The sequence below is a fragment of the Mus musculus genome, chromosome 1, assembly GCF_000001635.26.
Source record: "Mus musculus strain C57BL/6J chromosome 1, GRCm38.p6 C57BL/6J".
In the NCBI taxonomy this organism is placed as follows: domain Eukaryota; kingdom Metazoa; phylum Chordata; class Mammalia; order Rodentia; family Muridae; genus Mus; species Mus musculus.
This window is the reverse complement of record NC_000067.6, coordinates 129,295,961-129,317,756: the sequence shown is the minus strand read 5'-3', so window position 1 is coordinate 129,317,756 and position 21,796 is coordinate 129,295,961. Positions and strand designations below refer to the sequence as shown.

At 40.0% G+C, this 21,796-nt stretch overlaps 1 protein-coding gene across 4 annotated transcripts in view; it reads right to left on the bottom strand.

The window, feature by feature from the left end:
* The window catches only part of Thsd7b (thrombospondin, type I, domain containing 7B), a 946,089-nt gene that overhangs the window by 901,522 nt on the left and 22,771 nt on the right, over positions 1-21,796 (bottom strand). Inside the window, exon 1 of one of the 4 annotated variants that reach the window (XM_011247965.1) lies at positions 6,719-7,218. The exons of the other annotated variants lie outside the window; for them this stretch is intronic. The gene's annotated coding sequence lies outside the window, so the exon portion shown is untranslated. Of the gene's footprint in view, positions 1-6,718; positions 7,219-21,796 lie in introns of those variants that run through there. 4 annotated transcript variants of the gene reach the window in all.

Below are 21,796 nucleotides of genomic sequence, written 5' to 3'. Positions count from 1 at the left end.
AAACTTGTTTCAGAGACTGGAGAGATGGATCAGTGGTTAAAAGCAGGTATTGCCCTTGCATTCCCCTGTACTGAGGCATATAAAGTTTGCAAGACCAATGGGCCTCTCTTTCCAATGATGGCTGACTAAGCCATCTTCTGATACATATGCAACTAGAGACACGAGCTCCGGGGGGTACTGGTTAGTTCATATTGTTGTTCCACCTATAGGGTTGCAGATCCCTTTAGCTCCTTGGTTACTAGGGGAGTGGGGTGGGAGGGTATGGGGGACTTTTGGGATAGCACTGGAAATGTAAATGAAGAAAATACCTAATTAAAAAAAAATAAAGTGACAAAAAAAGCAGGTATTGCTACTATAGAGGATCCCAGTCCCAGCGCCCCAACCAAGTAGCCCAAAATGGTCTGTAATTCCAGTGCAAGGGGGATCTGATGTCCTCTTGTAGTTGTCATAGGCATGGTGCTCTTGTGCAGGTGCTCACACAGATACATGGAATTTAAAAGGTTAAAAACAAAACCTATTTAAGAAGATGATGGTGGGTAACATTCAGGAACAGTGTTCCATTGTCTCTAATTGTCTCCTGAGTGAACTGAGTAGTGACTGGCTCCTACACATTTCTCTTTTTACTGGTTGATCTCCCCCATTTTAATATATTTTACTTATTTACATTGCAAATGTTATCCCCTTTCCTGATTCACCCCCCCCCGAAATCCCCTCTCTCATCCCACCTCATCCTGCTTCTATGAAGGTGTGCCCCCACCCACCCACCCATTCCTTCATCCCCACCTTCGCATTCCCCTACTCTAGAGCACTGAGCCTTCACAGGACCTAGGCCCTCTTCTCCCACTGATGCCTGACAAGACCATCCTCTGCTATATATGCTGCTGGAGCTATGGGTCCCTCTATGTGTATTTGATTAGTGGTTTGGACTCTGGGAGCTCTGGCTGGTTGATATAGTTGTTCGTCCTATGGGGTTTCTTTCTTTCTTTTTTTTTTTTCCCTCTTGTTACTAGTTTTGAGGTAAAACTTTATTAGATATTTTCTTTATTTACATTTCAAATGCTATCCCAAAAGTTCCCTATACCCTCCCCCAACCCTGCTCCCCTACCCACCCACTCCCATTTCTTGGCCCTATGGGGTTTCAAAATCCCTCCAGGTCCTTCAGTCCTTTCTCTAACGCCCCAATTGGGGACACCATGCTCAATCCAATGGCTGTCTGTGAGCATCCACCTCTGTATATGTCAGGCTCTGGCAGAGCCTCTCAGGAGACAGCTATATTAGGCTCCTGTCAGCATGTACTACTTCTTGGCATCCATAATAGTGTCTGCATTTGGTGACTGTCTATGGTATGGATGCCAGGTGGGTCACTCTCTGGATGGCCATTTCTTCAGTCTCTGCTCCATACTTTTATCCATATTTGCCCCCATGAGTATTTTGTTACCCCTTCTAAGAAGGACCACACTTTGGTCTTCCTTCTTATTGAGTTTCATGTGGTATGTGAATTGTATCTTGGGTATTCTGAGCTTTTGGGCTAATATCCACTTATCAGTGAGTGCATACCATGTGGTTCTTTTGTGATTGGGTTATCTCACTCAGGATGATATTTTCTAGTTCCATCCATTTGCCTAAAAATTTCACAAAATCAAAATAGCTAAGATGAAAAACTCAGGTGACAGCAGATGCTGTCAAAGATGTAGAAAAAGAGGGACACTTCTCCATTGCTGGTGAGATTGCAAGCTGGTACAACCACTCTGAAAATCAGTCTGGCCATTTCTCAGAAAGTTGGACATAGTATTACCTGAGAATCCAGCTATACTACTCCTGGGCATATACCTAAAACATGCTCCAACATATAACAAGGACACATGCTCCACTCTGTTCATAGCAGCCTTATTTATAATAGCCAGAAGCTGGAAAGAACCCAGATGTCCTTCAACAGACAAATGGATACAGAAAACGTGGTGCATTTACAGAATGGAGTACTACTCAGCTATTAAGAACTATAACTTCCCTCTCCCCGTTTTAACAAGAACAAATTCCTTTGGTTCTTTTTATGTATCATCAAATATAGAGTGAATACCTTATCCACCAAAAGACTACATTAAATCCCTTTTTTGTGTCTGCGTGTGTTCTCATCAGCACGTATGTCTATGGGAGTGTATCTTACTATGCACAAATGCATGTGGAAGCCAGAGGTCAATGTTGGATGTCTTCCTCAATCACTTTTTACCTTATTTTTTAAACAAGTCTTCTTAGTAGCTTGGAGTTTATTGATAGACCTGGTTATGCAAGCCAGCAAGCCCTTGTCTTTACAGCCCCAGTGCTAAGGTTACAGATATAGGCCACCACAGCCAGCTTTTCACATGAGTACTGGAGATCAGAGTTCAGATCCTGATGCACGGTAAGTACTTGACGGCCTGAGTCTTCTCCTCAGATGCAAATTTATGTTATAATCTACTCCAGTGTTACAATTTGGAAGCTTTCAGTGTCAAAAGACATGTTTAGACCTCTATTTTCATAGTGTTCATATCATGATATGCCTGTAACATCATCAAAAGTATCTTTCCAAATGTAAATAAATGTTGACTATAGAAGTCAAAACTCCTAAATTTAAATACTGAAAAATTCAATTGCACATTTTAGAAATTCATCTTTAAAAGTTGTGAACTACATAGGATAACTGAATGACTTTCTACTGCCACCTATAGGCACTATCTAGATCAAAAGTCACCTCAAAATGGCACTGTGAGGAACATTCAGTTGCAGAGGGCTTGCCTAGCATGCATGAAGCCCAAGGTTCCATCCCCAGCACTGCATAAGCCAGCTGTGGTGGTATACATCTGTGATCCCAGAATATCAGAACCAAGGAGGTGGAGGCAGGAACAAGTCACAAGTCCAAGGCCATCCTCAGCTACACAGCAAATTTAAGGCCAGCCTGCATTGCATAATATGTTATAGGACAACATGAGTTACAGCTCAAGACCATACCAAGAAAGACTTGGAATTTCAGTCATTTTGATTTGCATTTCCCTAATGACTAAGGATGTTGAATATATCTTTAAGTGCTTCTTGGCCATTAGAGATTTCTCTGTTGAGAAATCTCTGTTTAGCTATGTACCCCATTTTTAAAATTAGGTCATTTGGTTTGTTGGTGTCTAGTTTCTTGAGTTCTTTATATATTTTGGATATTAGTCCTGTCAGACATAGGGTTGGTGAAGAGCTCTTCCCATTCTGTAGGCTGCCATTCTATCCTACTTATGGTGTCCTCAGCTTTACAAAAGTCTTTCCAGTTTTGTGAGGTCCCATTTATTAATTATTGATCTTAGTGTCTGAGCTATTGATGTTCTATTCAGGAATTTGTCTCCTGTGCCCATGTGTTCAAGGAAGTTGCCCACTTTCTCCTCTATTAGATTTAGTGTGTCCAGCTTTGTGTTGAGGCCTTTGATCCACTTGGTCTTGATTTTATGCAGGGTGATAGATATGGGTCTATTTGCATTCTTCTACATGCAGACAGAGTGGAGAGAGAGAGAGAGAGAGAGAGAGAGAGAGAGAGAGAGAGAGAGAGAGAGAGCATATGTGTGTGAAGAGGGATGAGAGAAGCAGGGAAGGAGAAGAAGGGATGAAAGAGAGAAAGAGAGAGAGGAATGTTTATTGAAACCTCACATAGTAACCCTAAATAATAAAATGATTTGTGAAATAATTTTTTTAAGATTTAATTGTTTATGTGTGTGTGAAAGAATCTGTGTGAACGTATGCCACATGGGGGACTCAGGTCCTCTGAAAGAACAGCAAATGCTCTTTGCCACTGAGCTGTCTCTCTAGCCCAATATAAAAGCTTTCTATAATTTTTCTTAGCAAAACTGAAGAAAAATAAAAGAAAACACAAAGCACACTTATAAGAAACTAATGATGTGTACCATGATACACAAAAAGATAATGAAGGGATATTATGAACAGATTTACAGCAAGAAATCTGTCAACCAACATAAAAGGATAAACTCAGCAAGAAAACCACAAATTACTAAAATGTCAGGAAAAACCATAAAAACCTGAATCTATAATTAAAACCTTTGCTACAAAAGACAGAAGTCTTTAATAGTGAATGCCTCAGACATTTAAGGAGAAGTACCAAACTTAAATTTATCCCCTTATAGAGAATGGAAGCGCATTTCAATTCACTTTATGAATCCAGACTAATCATGGTACTGACACTCCTAAGGAGTACATTATAAGAAAGAAAAGTGCAAATTATCATTGCTTGTGCACATACATACAAAAATCCTTAACCAAATATTAGCAAATTAAATGTAACAGTACTATATCAAGGCAGAAGACAAGAGATTGAGTGGCTTTTAGTGTCCAAACGCAGGGTGAGTTCAACCTTCCAGTCAATGTGGCATGAATGACAGATGAGGTTTACTGTACCAAAACTGAATGATTTCTCACATTATGGAAAACATTCATGAGTCATGTAAATCATCAAGGACTTTATCTGGGAGGTATAGGGAATCATATAAGCCAATACTTTTTAAAAATTTAAAAAAGAAACACCCAAAAGAATAGAAATGTTAGGAAAGGTGGGAAACAAATCACATTAAAAGATGTTTCGTCCATCTGTCATCAGCAGATAAAACTGAAGCAAGGTGCAGCGTGTGATAGTTAAATCTTCTCTTCCATGAATCTGCACCCAAGGATCCAGTGGTTTCTTTCACAGTCCCCAGCTCAGGTGTTCTGCTTGGCAGTTTGCTTCCGGGCAGGCAGAATACCATGGTGGGATTGTTTGTTAGAGGAGGCTGGTGACTTTGTGGCAGTCAGAAGGCAGAGAGAAAGACACAAGGGGTCCTTGAACTAAATACACGCTCAAAGAGACACTTTGCCAGATGAAGCCCCACTTCCTAATCTCTCATCTCCCAACAATGTCAGCAGGTTATCAATCCACTGATAGAGGGGTATACTGATTAGATTAGGGCCATCAATAACCTCTCAGTGATTGGGTGAACTAGCAGGGCACCAAGCTTTCAACACAGACCTTCTACGTCATACCCAAACTATATCATACCTGCAAGAATAAGTAAAATCAAAACTATCTGCACACACCATACATTGTTAGCAAAAATGTTAAATAGTATTGATACTTTGGCTAAAAAATTAACTTTAATTATCTTTTAAAAATTAAAATATTCAAGGGCTGGAAAGATGTCCCAGAAGTCAAGAACAGTGGCTATTCTTCCAGAAAATATTCTTCCAGAATTTTGATCTCAGCACCCCCACATCGGGCAACTCACAAACCTATAATTCTATCTCCAGAGAATTCAGTGTCTTCTTCAATGGTTGGCTGGGCAAAGGGTGAGTGCTTAAAACAGTATTAAAGAGGAAAATAATCCCAAATAAATATGCTTTGGTTTAAATTTTTAAATTTATTTCTTTTCTATTACGTTTATTTATTATGAGTGTATACATGTGGTATATGCACACAGATACACTCAAAGAAAAATTATTTTTTAAAGAGCTGAACATTCCCCGCTTTGTGATCCAGCAATATATTCCATATAATAATTATTGTGAATAAGTATAAGCATCTGCTCACATGAGAAGCCTTATATCCACATGTGCATAGAAGCATTACTCATAAAAATACAAATGATTTCCCAGGATCAAGAGTAATTAAAATTCCTTATGTCAGCACAGTGATAACATAGTATTAAGCACTGAAAAGTAATGAGCTGCTGATTTCTGCAATGGCATGAATGACGCTTGCAAACACCCTGGAAGAGAAAGAAACCAACATAAAACACATCATGACCCCATTTACATAACTCCTTTATGACAGACAGTAAACCCATCATCATAGGGAAAAGATCCATGGTGGGATGGGTTTGAGGTATGCTCTGTTGTTTTGTTTGTTTGTTTTTCATTACATTTCTGTATTGTGTGTGTACACAACCATGTGTTGTGGGGGTGAATGCATGTCAAGGTAGGTATATGCTCTGGGATGTGTGTGTGTGTGTGTGTTTGTGTGTCTGTCTGTGTGTCTGTGTCTGTCTGTGTGTCTGTCTGTCTGTCTGTATGTGTGTGTGTCTGTCTGTCTGTCTGTATGTGTGTGTGTGTCTGTCTGTCTGTCTGTGTGTCTGTCTGTCTGTCTGTCTGTGTGTCTGTCTGTCTGTGTGTGTGTCTGTCTGTCTGTCTGTGTGTGTGTCTGTGTGTGTGTATGTGTCTGTGTGTCTGTGTTTCTGTGTGTCTGTGTCTGTCTGTGTATGTGTCTGTGTGTCTGTCTGTGTGTCTGTCTGTCTGTCTGTCTGTGTGTGTCTGTTTGTGTGTGTGTCTGTGTGTGTGTGTATGTGTCTGTCTGTGTGTGTGTGTGTGTGTATGTGTCTGTGTGTCTGTGTGTGTGTCTGTGTTTCTGTGTGTCTGTCTGTGTATGTGTCTGTGTGTGTCTGTGTCTGTGTGTGTGTGTGTGTGTGTGTGTGTGTGTGTGTGTGTGTATGTGTGTGTGTATTTAGACATCAGAGGACAATTTGCATGAGTAGATCCTCTCCTTCCATCATGTGCATCTGGAAGATGGTACTCAGGTCTTTGGGTTTGGTAAGAAGCACCTATACCCACTGAGCCTCCTCATTTTGATTTTTAATTGTTATTATCATTATTATTATTATTCAGATTTACATAAGGCCAATTTCATGCTTGTACATAATGTACTTGGGCATATCCTTCAGTAACTCACCATCCTCATCCACTCAATGCCCCTTCCCATCAGTCCAGTTTGTTCCATGAGCAGTTTGTTTGGCTTCTGTGCCATCTATGCCTAGGAGATCTTATGTTTTCTATAAACCCTAGGACCTGCAGAGGGAGAAAGCACGTGATGTTTGTCTTTCTGAAACTGCCTGGATTGCTTAATAAATCTATCTCCAGTTGCATCTGTTTTCCCATACATTGCATATCTGTGTTCTTTTTCATATATGAGAAAAGTGACACTGCATATTCAGCACATTTTCCTTATCTGTGGCCACTGTTGATGGGCACCTCTCATTACTACTCCTGAGAATTTACTGAAAAATCTCCTTATCAGCACACCAGGGGTCCTTGTACATTCATATTAACTGCTGCAATATTTACAACAGCTTAGTTGGGGCACTGAACTGACTGTCCAACACTAAAGCAAACACAGAAGTGGATGCTCACAGTCAGCTATTGGATGGATCACAGGGCCCCCAATGGAGGAGCTAGAGAAAGTACCCAAGGAGCTAAAGGGATCTGCAACCCTATAGGTGGAACAACAATATGAACTAACCAGTACCCCCTCCCCCCCCAGAGCTCATGTTTCTAGCTGCATATGTATCAGAAGATGGCCTAGTCGGCCATCAGTGGAAAGAGAGGCCCATCGGTCTTGCAAACTTTATATGCCTCAGTACAGGGGAAAGCCAGGGCCAAGAAGTGGGAGTGGGGGTGGTGAGGGGAATGGGGGGGAACTTTTGGGATAGCATTGGAAATGTAAATGAAGAAAATACCTAATTTTAAAAAAAGGAAAAAAAAGAAAATTGTAATAGACTTCAAGTTTTGGTGTAGTTTAAGGAAAACTGAGAATCCAAATATACCCTCTGCCTTCAGACACAGACTCTACATGACCCACAGCCTATGGGGCATTGCACATCTGTGCTGCAGTCTGAAGACGTTCTTCACAAGATGATGTATTAGAAACCCAATCGCCAAATTCACACATTAATGGTATTTGAAGGTGGACAGTATGGAAGGTAACTGGGATGGGGTGAGGTCAGGAAATGGGAGTCACCTGGGCACTGTGGCTTTATGAGGAGGGGAACAGAAATAGGAACTGACAGCCTCACTTGCTCACCACATGAGACCATTACCATTTTGAGATGCGGAAGAAAGTCTTGACCAGAAACCAAGCAAATTCCAGTTCTTTGACTTGTCCTGCAGCTAAACTTCTCTAAATGAACAGCCTGGTCAGTTTGTTACAGTCAATGACAATTCACCACCCAAAGTTTGAAATCCACATTAAAACCCACTCTTAGACCTGTGCATGCCATGGACTTGACAACTGTCTGATAACACACATCCAGAACTATGATGTCAGAAAAAAATGGCTTCCTGGCCTCAAGAGTCCTCTGTGCTCCATCTGCCCACCTCTCCCTTTCTCTCTATCCTAGCCCCTCCCAACCAAGGTCTCCCTAACACCTACTCAGTCTTTTTTTTTAGAATATGATAGTGTGAATTACTCAGCAAATTGCCTTTTTAAGGGTTTTTTTTCTTTCACTTAGTAATATATATTTGGTTATTTCCACATAGTACATTTTGAGAGGTAGTAGGAGTGTTCTAATTCAACGTTGTGACATGAAAAGGAGTTCAATGTCACTCATAATCAGGAAAATACAAATGAAATGTACAGTAAGCTACAACTTCATTCCCTCTCGTGTCAGAAACGTAGATGATAACAAAGGTTGGCAAGGAGACAGAGACACTGAAACTCTTCTCCATTTCCAGCAGGGATGCAAAAATGGTGATTTGGAAGCTGTCTGACAGTTCTTCAAGAGTTAAACATGGCTACTTATGATATAGTGATTCTGCTCATATATATATAAAGAAAGAGAAGAGAGCAGGCCCACAATTGATCTGTAATCAAATGCTTATGCTGACAGTGTCCATAATAGGCAAAAGGCAGAAACACAAGTGTTAGCCAATGAACAAACAGAATGTGGTACACCCATGCAATGAGGTATTATTTAACAGTAAAAACAAATCAACCATGAATGTATATTGACACTGTATAATGTATAACAAACTCTGAAAACAGTGTAAAACAAACAAAAAAAACAGTAGCAAGAGATCACAAATTGCACAACTGTACTTCTGTGGTGTGTCAAAAGCAGATAAATAAATCTAGACAGTCAGAGCAATGAAAGTTGCCTAAGATGGAAGAAGGTCTTGGGGCCCAGGGGTCTAGGATGGTACTGGGGTTTTCTCTTTATTTAACAAAAAATATAAAACTTGCTGTTTACAATCTTGTGATTGTCCCAGGATTACTGACTTTTATGGGGTGAGTTAAATGTGTCTATTTGTCTCATATGTATACATGTGCATATGTTTGCTTCCATGTGTGGGGATACATTTATGTACTCCATGTATAGGATCACATGTGGATAGAGATCTGAGGCTGCTGTCGAGAGTCTTCCTAGATCATATTAAGGAAGGATCACTCACTGAGTGGGAGCTCGCCGATATCGCTAGCCACGCTAGCCAGTTGGCTTCAGAATCCCTATCCCCTTCCCTGTCTTCAAAGCATCAGAAGTATAAGAATCACCACACCCCACCAGGCATAGATGTGGGGATCTAAACTCCAAACCCCGTGCTTGAAAGGCAATCACCTAATCCACTCTGCTATTTGCCAGCCTTGTTTTATTAGTTTACATAAATGTATTGTATACTATAAGGATTTTATCTCAATAAGTTGCTATAAACAGACCAAAAAAAAAAAAAAAAAAAAAAAAAAAAAAAAAAAACCTGCTGCTTTGATGTAACTGAACTCAAAGTGGATTGTAAAGATGGCCGCACAACCATCACCTTACAGGTTACCTCTCTAGGGACCACTGTCAGTTACCACGGACACATCCATTCATTTCTTCTGCTTTGGTTTTAGAAGATATTGGAGTTCTAGAAGTTGTTAAATCATCTGTTGTTGCTTTCTCTTGGCTTGTAGCATCTCTAACTTACCCCTTTTGTTATTTCTTTTCATTTATAACCAAGATTCCAACTGCTTGTCAGATCATGCCACCCCTTTTCCAAATAGGCTTAATTCCTGCCTGACATGGCCAAATCAGAGCACACACATACCCAGACCATTTGTCAGCCAATTGACATGCTACATTTTGGAACTCCCCTGCCCCCTCCCTGAAACAGCCAACTTTCATGGCTGAGTTACTTTTCTTCCTGCTAGGATAAGTACCTTTCAAAAGCAACTTAAGGAAGGAGGGGGTTATTTTGGCTCACAATTGAGAAACCATGGCAACAGCAGTGTGAGGCAGCTGGTCATATGGCATCCACAGTCAGGAAGGAGAGAGAGATGGATGCTGGGGCTCAGTTCACATTCTCCTTTATACTCAAGGACCAGCACATGTGTCAGTGAGAGAAGGGCATGCCTTCGGTCCTCAGTTAACCCAATCCAAAAAGGTTCTCATGAACATGACCAGAGCATGACTTGTCTGCTATGTGGCTCTAGATCCAATAGAGTTGATGCTCAGAGTTAACCACCTCAAAATACACTGCTTGCCCTCTTGTGAGCATCTCTGTGTCTCCCATCACCTTCTAGTTTCCTTCAGTGTTCTAGGTTTTTTTCTGGGAACCTTAAGCTTCCTGCTGCTCAGACATTATCTACAGTTTTCAGTGTCCTGGGTCTCTTATTGGGACAGGGCTTTGCTCTCTGTATTCCCCTGTGTTCTTTGAAATGAATAGGGGTAGAGTTGGGCTTCAGTAGGTACATTATATAACAGGAATCTAGAAGCCCAAAGTAATATTTTTACTGCTTCCAATATGCTAACTATCATGGTGGAAATAAGGGTAAATTACGGTTCTTGAAATCTGAAGGACTTTCTTTTTTTTGCAGGGAGAAAATGTTTTAACATAGACAATATGAAACCAGAATAGAGGCCATATGTAATAGAAAGTTCTATTACATACAGAAAGTGTACACGTTATAGATATTTGTAATAAAAGTAGAGATCACTATGGCTTAAATTATTGATAAAAGCTTCATAAAGAAGGCAGGATTTTACTTTAACTTCTATGAAAAAATGTGATTTGTTACAGATTTGAAGCCTGGATCTTTTTAACAGTACCTAGTTCAATAACTGTGGTGAGATACTATTTTAATATATTTGAGATATTAAATAAATTGGTTTATTTCCTCTACTTTTCTGTACATTCTCCATTCATTACTCCAATCAATCAGTGGGGTTTATTATTTGTAGGAAAATAGAATTTTTCAAAGTCCCCAATGAAACCCTCAGCCAATCTAATGTGTAACTCCTGATAGGGGAAAGGAGCTGTAGAGAGTTAGATCTAAAGGTGAACTGAGCTTTTGGCAAGACAATGAACACAAAGCTCCTTCCCCGAGATATTAAGTTTAGTAATAAGTCTGAGAATTAAAAGAATATGGGATATCTCTGCAGAAGGACTATCATTGCTACCACTTAGACCCTGAGGATCTTTGTTTGAGGAACAAGGAAAAGTCAGCTGCATTCCTCCCTCTCTAAATTATCTCCAGACATTGTAATAGTGTCCACCATGAGTGTGTTTAAACACAAAAGCCAATCTAGGAAATAAAATCCATTTCATATGTATCATTCTTAATTTATCAAAAGAGAGTTCATTACCATCACACTTGTGAATTTCACTTGTGAATTTTCCTTCTCAGAATTGTACCTAGGTCAAGATTCTACAAAGATGTTCTACTGATTAGAATTGAGAGTGAGAGGAGTTGCAGGTCCAGAGCTAAATTATCCTAGACTATCTTTGGCTCCTTTTTTGCTATTCATCACTGACCTCTTGTGTCTAACCTGATATCCTTGTGACTGTCAGATAAAATCCTTTGTAGAGTGCATACACTGATTCCTACCTTCTACCAACCCAACACTAAGAAAGCCATCACACAGCATCTGAAGCCAATAGTGGGGATTTCCCCACTTCACTGTAACCCTCCTACCAATGTTTCCACTAATGTTTTTGAAAGTATCTTAGTTTAAGATACTTTCTTTTCTGTTACCATATACAGGCTGTGACACTGTTATTAGAACACAGTATCGGGAGGAACCTGAGTCTATGTGCCTAGTACATGATCATTCATATTTGCTTCCAGAATAGAGCACCTCCCTCCCTTTGGAGCTGAGAGCTGTAAGGATTTTGTGATGGTTAGCTATGGAACTCTCATCATGTCACAAGCTGACTTACATGTTCCATATTTCTCATCTGTCCCCTTGGGTATATTGCAAATTTCTTGGTGACAGAGATGAGTGTTTGTGCTTTTATACCACCAACTTAGCATTTGACCAATACTCAGTGGATGCCTGTGAACTGGTCTGAAATGTCCATTAAGACAAGAAGGACTTATCAGCATTAGAAGAAAAGATTGCAAATTCACCTTTGAGTATGATTAAAAACAAAAAATAGGCAGACAAACAACAGAAATGGATACAGCAAGCTGTATTTACATACTTATGCAGACACCAACCTACATACCTACATACATAGATATATGTATATAACAATAATTGTCAAATAAAAAGACTCTATCAACTTGTGAGTGGTGGGGATTGTAAAGGCTTAGAGAGAGGGTAGCTGAAAAAGACTGGGGGAAAGTGATATAATTCTCTTTCAATTAAAAATGTTGGGGAAAAAAGATGCCTTTTGCCAAAAGAAATGACCTGGAAGCAGTTTTTAAAGCTTTTAAAACCAAACGGCTATAATTTTAATTATTCTCTCTTGGCAATAACATCCCTTTAAAAAGTGGTTTTTAAATATAGTTACACCTCCAAGAACGTATTTTTGTACTGACTATGCAAATCCAGAGGTCATTTCATTTAATAAACACATACCTCCTAATCAGCCACATGCTAATGAAGTTAATCTAAAGCTAAATTTCAATTATGAGTTATAGACCCTCAGCAGCATTTCTTGATTGCCTGAACAACAGGGTGGGAAAAAAAAAGCTTACTTCTGGAAATTTCCAACTCAGCCAAAGGATCATGGGAAATCACATTGTTTTAGAGACCAGTTTCATTCCACCAGGTGAGGGGAGAGTGAACCTACTCCTAACTCTTACTTTCAGATTAACTGTCCTTATGTTAAAGAACAATTTGTAACAGCAGAATAGGTAAGATGGCTAACTCAGAGCATCCAGTGTGTGTCAGTTCGGATGCTGACTCTAAGTCATGCACCTTAAGAGGCCTGAGGTTTGTAATTAAGGCACACACTTAAACAGGAGTATTTATCCAGCCTCACTTCTGAGAAATTAATTTGAATTGAAGAGAGAATAGCTGCCCCTCTAACTGATAACTCAAACACTTTATTCTAAGCATGGTTCTTCCTAAGGAAAAAAAAATATGTATGTATATCAAATACATGGGATTTTTTTCCTAAGCTAAGTAAGACATACATCATCTGACATTTATATTTCATTTAAAAATTAATTTGTGTGACTATAAAAGCAACAGATTGTGTTATTTCACACTGTGACATTGTAATTTGAATAACTATCTCAAATTGCACACCCAAAAGAAAAATAATTAGAAAGTCCCAGCTTGCTTTCAGTTAATTGTTCTGTCAGACAGCTACTATTAACATCCAAGTAGACTCTGGCTACAGTCAGTACAAGTCTCTCCCTGCTGGTAGACAATGGGAACTCTTAGTGATAGGTTTGTATGCTATCTCCAGTGGGAATGCGACACTTTTTATTAATAATAGAGAATTTTGTTATATTCCCTTAACATGTATTTGGGAGTTGACTCTCTCCTTCCATCATGTGGGTCCCAAAAATGAAACTCAGGTCATCAAGCTTGCTTGCAAGTGCCTTTGCATACTGAGCTATTGTATTGAACACATTTGTGTACTTTGTGTGTCTTCCCATGAATCCCCTCCCCATTGTTCCTCTTCTCCTTTTCCCATTGGTCCCCTTTGATCTCTGGACATTCACACTTCTACTCTCATGTCATCAGTGCAGACACTGTATCTGTGTACCTATGTATCTATGTATCTATGGTATCAAGACCCACAAATAAGGGGAAAAATGTATTTGTCTTTCTGTGGCTGCTTTAATTCATGTAATGTAATCATCTCTAGTTGCATGCATTTTTCTCTAAATAACATGAATTTGTTCTTTTTATGACTGAAAAATACATATAATAATAATAACTTTGTGTATATGCACTTTTCCTTTATTCAGTCCTGTGCTGTGTTCCATAACTTATAGCATATAGTATATAGTGTGCATTATGCTATTGCAAGCATGGATGTGTAAGGTTCTCTGTGGTGTGTTTAATTGCAGCTCTTTGGGGAAATGGTCAGGAGTGGTACAGCTGCCTCCTGTGTTAACTCCACGACCATCTTTTCTGGCAGCATCATCATCCCAGAGCTGGAATACAATATAAATTCAGGAGCCTTCAAGTTATCAATGCAAAACAGGTCACCAACTTAAATTTCTCAGCTGTACCTTTTCATCAGCCTTCGCACAGTGTTCTCTACAGCCACAGCTCTAGGCTTCTCTTTATCAGTCAGTTTAGCCTAAATTATGGTACGTTCCAACCAAAAGCACAGTGGCTCTCAACCGTAATGCTCATTCCTCGTACATTATAAATAACCATCACAGACATGAGAATCAAGGATGTGTGCAGCTGTGAATGCATGCAAGCACAAAATTGTAAACATACATAAGACATTAGGACATTATTTTATAGGGTTGTTTTTTTTGTAACTCCATCATGCCATTCTCCAGCATGAATTTTGTAGATGTGAATATCATGCCACCTTGTAAAAATGCTGGATACATCTTGGCCACTTTGGAGACAGGAGAAAATAATGGCTGTATTCCCACAAGCCTCTTAAATGTTCTGCTTGGAAGAAGCACCTGTAATGACCACCTCTATTGTCCAAAACAAGTCTCATGGCCATATTATATATGGAAGGTGCCTAGACAACAGACAAGACAAACAAATGGAAGAAATACAGTAACAATCTATCAAGCATTCCATAAAAAATCACAAGTCTTTTTACTTGTCAAGGCAAACTCTGGATCAATCCCCAGGGGACTTGGAATCTAGTGATGTGGAAAGCAGGAAGATATTTTACAAAACCACTTCTTCCAAAGACAGACATTGGAACCACTGAAGAATCCAGAAACATACAGCCCCACCAGAAACCCAAGACATAGTCACTGTACAAGACTACAGGGCAATTTACTCCTAGAAAACAGAAAAGAATAGTTTATACATGGGAAGCTAACAAAAAGAGAATATAAATATAGAGGAAGGAAAATACTCTAACCCAAGACTTTCCTTGAAGAAAAAGTCACACTAAATAATTTTAAAGCTTCTTTGATTTCTCTCTAGGGGAGCATTCATATATTTAATAACAGAGAGTTACTAATTTCTTCATTTCAAAATGTTGTTCCCCCATATAGCTACCCTATATATAAATTCTCACTATAGCTTGTGTTAAAATCACCTTTATGTTCTAGTCTCTTTGGTTCAGGAAGGTAGTCTGCAGGCTACAGAAAAACCTGGACACCAGTCCAGCCACAAAACCTACAATCTGTCTTGCCTGAAAGATGTGCAGGGGTAATGGGAACTCAAAACTTAAGGGAGTTGGCAATCAATGTCTGGTTTACCTTAAGGCCCATGCCATAAGAAACAGCCCATGCCCAAGATTATCTGGATGATCAGAAAGACTAGGTAACCCAGAGACAGGGTAAAAACCAAACAAGTCTGGCAAAAATATCATTAAAATGATCTCTAATGGTATTGTGCTATACTCATAGATCAGTGCGATATCTATTAGTTATCAGAGAAGCTTTGTTCAGCGACCAATTGGAGCAGCTTCAGATATATATAAAACTAGATGTTATGCTGAGAGTCCAAATTGGAGATCTTGATCATGTCCCTTCACTTGGAGATTTATGTATCCCAGGGAAGAGGAAGGCAGATGTAATGCAGGAGTTAGAGGAGATTGAAGCACCAGGAAAACACGACCCACTGAGTCAAGTAGGCAGGGCTCAGAGGGACTCAGAGACTAAAGCAGCAAGCACTGTGCATGCATGGGTCTATTCCAGGTCCTTGGCATATATGTTATGGTTGTGTAGCTTGGTGTTTTCCTGGATGTTCTAAGAGCAGGAATGGGGGCTATCTCTAATTCTTTTGTCTGCTCTTGAGACTCTTTCCCTCCTATTTTGGTTGCCTTATCCAACCTTGATCTGAGGCTTATGCCTAATCTTACTATACCTTGTTTTGTTATAATTGATTGTTGTCTCTTGGAGGCCTATTTTTTTTTTCCTGAAGGGAAACAGGGAGCATGAATCTGGGGAGAGAGAAGGTAAGGCGAGCTGGGAGGAGTGGAGGGCAGGGAAACTGGTCAGAATGTATTGTACGAGAGAAAAATCTATTTTCAATTGAAAAATCACCCTGCTGGGCATGGTGGCGTACGCTTTTAATCCCAGCACTCGGGAGGCAGAAGCAGGTGGATTTCTGAGTTCGAGGCCAGCCTGGTCTACAGAGTATGTTCCAGGACAGCCAGGGCTACACAGAGAAACCCTGTCTTGGAAAAAACATTATCCTATGATTTCTTTATAATTTTAGGCTTAGTTTTTTATATTTGTGGCAATTCTTTGTGGTCCTGTCCAGAGACAATTCTTCTAAAATCTGGATGCCTCCTCAACGGAAACCGAGAGCTGAGGAAGTCCCCATCTATAATACACCATGTCCACATCTACTCTGCTCTATACTTAACCATCGTTTCCATTTTAACTAGTCTTACCTTTTGAGATGGGATCTAAAACCATCAGCTAATGGTTGGCAAGAAGTTTATAATGTATGTGATGTCATGACTTTCTAGGCAGAAAAGAAATGTGTGTGCATAGCCAAGTGTCAGTGTTCACACCAATCCAGTCATCAATTTTAACTCAACACAGGTGAGCTGTATGTCAGGCTGGGGAGATGTCTCAGGCAGGAAAATTATTCCACATAATCACGAGGACCTGAGTTTGGCCTTCAAAAGCTATGTTAAAAGACCAGGTATGATAAAGTGTGTTAAAAATCCTACAGGAGAGGTTGGCAGAGCATGTCCCTGGAGATCACTGACCCGCCAGCCCCTCCCACTTAATGAGCTTCAAGTTAAAGTAAAAAAAATGAATTAATAATAATTAATAATAATAATAAAGCACTGTCTCAAAAACAGGTAAGCAGTGAAGGTAGAGAGTGTCTGAGAAGAACCAGGAGAGGGGATGACTATGATCAAATACATTGATTGAATTCTTAAAGAGCTAATAGTTTCTTTTAAAGACAAGTCCATACATGTATGCACCCACACACATGTGGGTTATACACATACACACATATGAAAACACAATACACACATGTACCAATGTGCCACCACAAACATGCATACATGCACACATATGAACACATACATGCACAGACAAGAATGTATAATCTAAAAAATTATAAAATCTCACTGATGCATCCAAGCATAAAATATTTGTTGAAAAGCATTGAGAGAGGCACAATGGGGTGAGGGAGGAAAACACAATATCTCAAAGAAACAATAGGAATGATCCAGGCACGACACCTGGACAAAACTATTCAACAAACCAATGACATTTTAAAAATAAGCAGCTCATAGTTAAAGGAAATAAGTAACACAAGAAATGAAAATAATATGTGGTTCTCCTTGGGAATCCAGTTGGCACAAATAGCAGTGAAAAATATTTGAGGAACAACTAGAAATTTTTACATATTCTTTGGTACAAATGGCTTTATATAATTTAGAAACTATATAAACATATGTGTTTACATATATAAGCATATACAGATAAGAAGGTGATGAAGGGAAGTAGGGAAAGAGGGAGGGGAACGGAGAGACAGGGAAGGAGGAAGGGAAGGAGAGAGAGGGAGAGGAAGATGGAGAGGGAGATCAGCGTTTAAGAGCACTAACTGCTCTTACAAAGGAGCTAAGTTTGATTCACTTACACACATGGCAGCTCACAGATACCTGTAACTCAGTTCCAAGAGATGTGATACTTCTAAATATCCCTTGTTCCTTGGCACTTAACACATGTGTACACACACACACACACACACACACACACACACTCACACACACACACACATACAAGAAAAACAAATAAAAATCTTAAAATAATAAAATAAACAAAAGAAAACAGATCAAGGTAGATGTGCATTAAGGTCAACACTAGTAACTTCTGCACACTGAAACACATGCGTGTGCATTTTCATTCCTGCTGGTCAGCACTGAGCCTCTACACTACATAGCTGTGGCTTCTGTAATCATCCCAGACGGCTCTTTAATGGCTTCGCCTCAGCATGATTATATGGTTAATACTTTGCATTACAGCCTTGAGTTTGTTTTCTGATTTCATTAGATCCAGTGTATCTACTCCAGTTATATTTTTTTCTGATTTCTAAGCTGTAAGGGAACAGAAACCCATGGAGGAGAAAGCACTAAGCTCTCTGACTGGTCACTGGGCTAATCTATCATACTGAAACTTAATAAAAGCTATACAAGCAGGACGTTGTAATTCCTCTATTTGGGGTAAGAAAACAGGCTCCTAGGAGTTACACAATAAGGTTTATGAAACACGTTGGAAACTGACTGAGATGCCATCACTCCAGTTTTATTTAATTTCTTGACTGAGATCCTAAGATCTTTATCCACAACCCCAAGGCCCTCTGCTGAATTGATTGTATCTCAGGGGGACATGCAAGAGAATCTGAAGACCTAACTCTCCAGTTTGGTTATTCAGTTTACAAACTGGCCTTTTATACAGTACAGAACACAGACATTTAAAGAGAAATCACTTAGAACAGCCTGGGTTTCTAAGCAAGAAGTAACTGAGAACAATGAGACCTCCTGGAGCCACATTCTTTCTCCTTCTGGGGACTTCAGACATGGTAGATGTTCCCTAACCCTACGTATCACTGTGTCCTTGCAGCCAGAAGGAAGGGCAGGGCACCCATGGTGGCAGCAGCTCTGCAGAGACAAGTCTGCCCCATGAAGCCTCCAATACAGAAGAGGGGTAGATACAAGGTTATAGTGTAACACACATGGGTAACAGCAGATATGAAAGGCCCTTCATAGCAAGGAAGGCTGGTCCTAATAAAGACACTATAAGTGGAAACTGTAATGTTCTACTGAAGCCAGAATTAAGATAGTTTGACAGTACGGAAAGTTAGCACATACATCTGAGGGGCTCCATCTTCAACTATGGCAGACCCCTGAGGGGCCCCCAATAGGTTTCATCCAGAGAAAAGATATAGGAAGCATATCTGGAAAGATACACACAAACAAACAACACACAGACACACACACATATATACATACATACACACTATTATGTGACCACAACTACTCTTCATACTGTTCTTTAGAGAAATTCTCTGAACCTGGGGCTTACAACTCATCTACACTAGCAAGTCCCCAGAACCCCCTACCTCTGCCATCCCAGTATTGGGATTACAGATAAGTCCTACCATGTCTGGCTTTTGACATGGGTACTGGTGGGAGGGGGGTAAATTTAAGTTGTCACGCTTGTGCAGTAAGCATTTGACACAGAAAATCTAGAAAGATGAGGAGAAATGATGAAGTTACCCTTCCACTAATGGAGATCACATCTGCTGCATTTGGGCTGGATGGAGCTATGAAAACTAAGGTTGGGTGCAAGTGAAAAGAAATACAAAGAGATAGACTCATTTGGCCTCTTAGATGTGTAGCTGCCATATTGTATGCCTGCATACAGCCAGTATATGTGAGTGTAACTTGCCTGTAAATTGAACCTCATAGCACTAGTGGGGAACAGTAACAAATATTTCATTATGATGACAAGGTTACACACTAAAAATAAAATGTGTCTTGCACTTAATATCTGTTAAGACCAGGACTAAGTACTACCAGACATAAAAGACAATATCTAAGATATATTTACTAAATAAGACATATTGATACTATATATTTATTAAACGATTAAAGTGTGCTTATTAAAATTAACTTGCAATTTGTATTATCATATTGCCTCTTTAAAAGAATCAATTATTTAAATGCTTAGATGTTATTTTTGTTTTAGATTTTCTTTCTTTCGCATCTTTTACAAAACACAAAATCAGAGAGTGAACCTTTTTTAAATAGATGTCCCATTTCTGGGATTAAGCACCATGATGGAAAGCAACTGGGGAGGAGAGGGTGAGTGTCAGTTTCTAACTCTCAGGTTGCACTCCATCACTGAGCAAAGTCAGGAATTCATGGGAAAAACTATGGAGGCTGAAACACAAGCAGAGGCCAGAGAGGACATCTGCTTAGTGGCTTGCTCTGCCTTTTTTCAGACAACCCAGGTGTATTTGTCCCAGATGGCACCACACACAGATCATTTATCAAGACAATGCCTCTACAGACTTACCTACAGGCCAGTCTTATAGAACCATTTTCCCCATTAAGAGACCCACTTCCCAGTTATGTCTAGGTTTTATCAAGTTGGCATAATACCAACCAACACAGAAGCCTAAGAAGTAAATAATGTCTTTTCAATGACCTAAGCCCTTTAATATCTTATATTACAAAATAAACCTGTGTCAGCCATTTCAACAATATAGAAACTTTGGTGCTAACACAGAATGGAAGGAATAAAAAGGCAGTCCAAGTAGGAAGAGAGTTACGGGTCTCACAGGGAATCTGGGCTAAAACTGTGATTTCTAAAACCTCCATTTGATTACTTTGGTTTTGCCCTGAAGGGAAATTTAGCATGCAACTGGAAGTATGATTTCTGAATGGCACTGGTTTCTGTAAAGTGCCAGGGAAGCAACAAAGGGAAGGCTTGGAGTGCCACAGGGCGCTGGTGACTCGTGGTAGTAAGAGGCTTCACTTTACTACCTGTGACACATATTGCAATCCTTTGTGTCTCTGGGTCTGTATGGCCTACACTTAATACTTTCACCATAAATAACCAATATTCACTGAGTTCTCTTGAGGAACCTGTAGTTAAAGTTCTAGCTGATGTGCACCATAGGGAACTGATAGGCAGTTCACAGAGATCCACAAGCAGCATGGATATCATTCATTGACTGAATTGTTTTTTTAAAGAGACAATGACGGGAGGCATGTGAACCAAATTACAGCTCTTGATCTCAGCCCCACTCTCTGCTCTTTTCTCTGGGGACAAAGGTAGATTCCAGAAAACTCGACTTCCCATGATGCCCTGACTACTGGTTTCAGTTAGTAAATTCTGCTTTAAGAGACTATTCCCTGCCCCACAACCCCCGCTCTCTCTGTTTGTTTCTGACTCTCTGTCTCTGTTGGTCTCTTTCTGTCTCTCTCCCTCTCTATGCCTGTAGGAAATGCTATCCCCTGCATAAGTCATCTGCACTTACTGGGGTAACAGGCATCCTCAACACACAATCTCTGAATTCTTATACTGTCTTGTTTGCCTTTTCCTTTCTCAAAAACATCCTTCAAAAGCAAACCTGTGCTAAGGAAGCAAGTCACCTCCTCAGCACAGTTCTTCTGAACACAGGGAACTACTCAGATCATCCATGAAGAGTCAACCCAAAGGTTTTACTCTAGCTACCAAAATCCAACATTTACCTTTTACTCACACGGCAGATGATAGGCATCAGGGCCTGCAAAAAATAGAAGATGAGTAGTGTCATGGTTTAAATATGCTTGGCTATAGCTGTCTCTTGTGAGGCTAAGTCGGGGCCTAGCAAACACAGAAGTGGATGCTCACAGTCAGCTATTGGATGGATCACAGGTCCCCCAATGGAGGAGCTAAAGTATCCAAGGAGCTAAAGGGGTCTGCACACCTATAGGTGGAATAACAATTTGAACTAACCAGTACACCCTGGAGCTCGTGTCTCTAACTACATATGTATCAGAAGATTGCCTAGTCAGCCATCATTGAAAAGAGAGGCCCCTTGGTCCTGCAAACTTTATATGCCTTAGTACAGGGGAACACCAGGGCCAAGAAGTGGGAGTGGGTGGGTAGGGGAATGGGGAGGGAGGGTATGGGGGATTTTGGGGA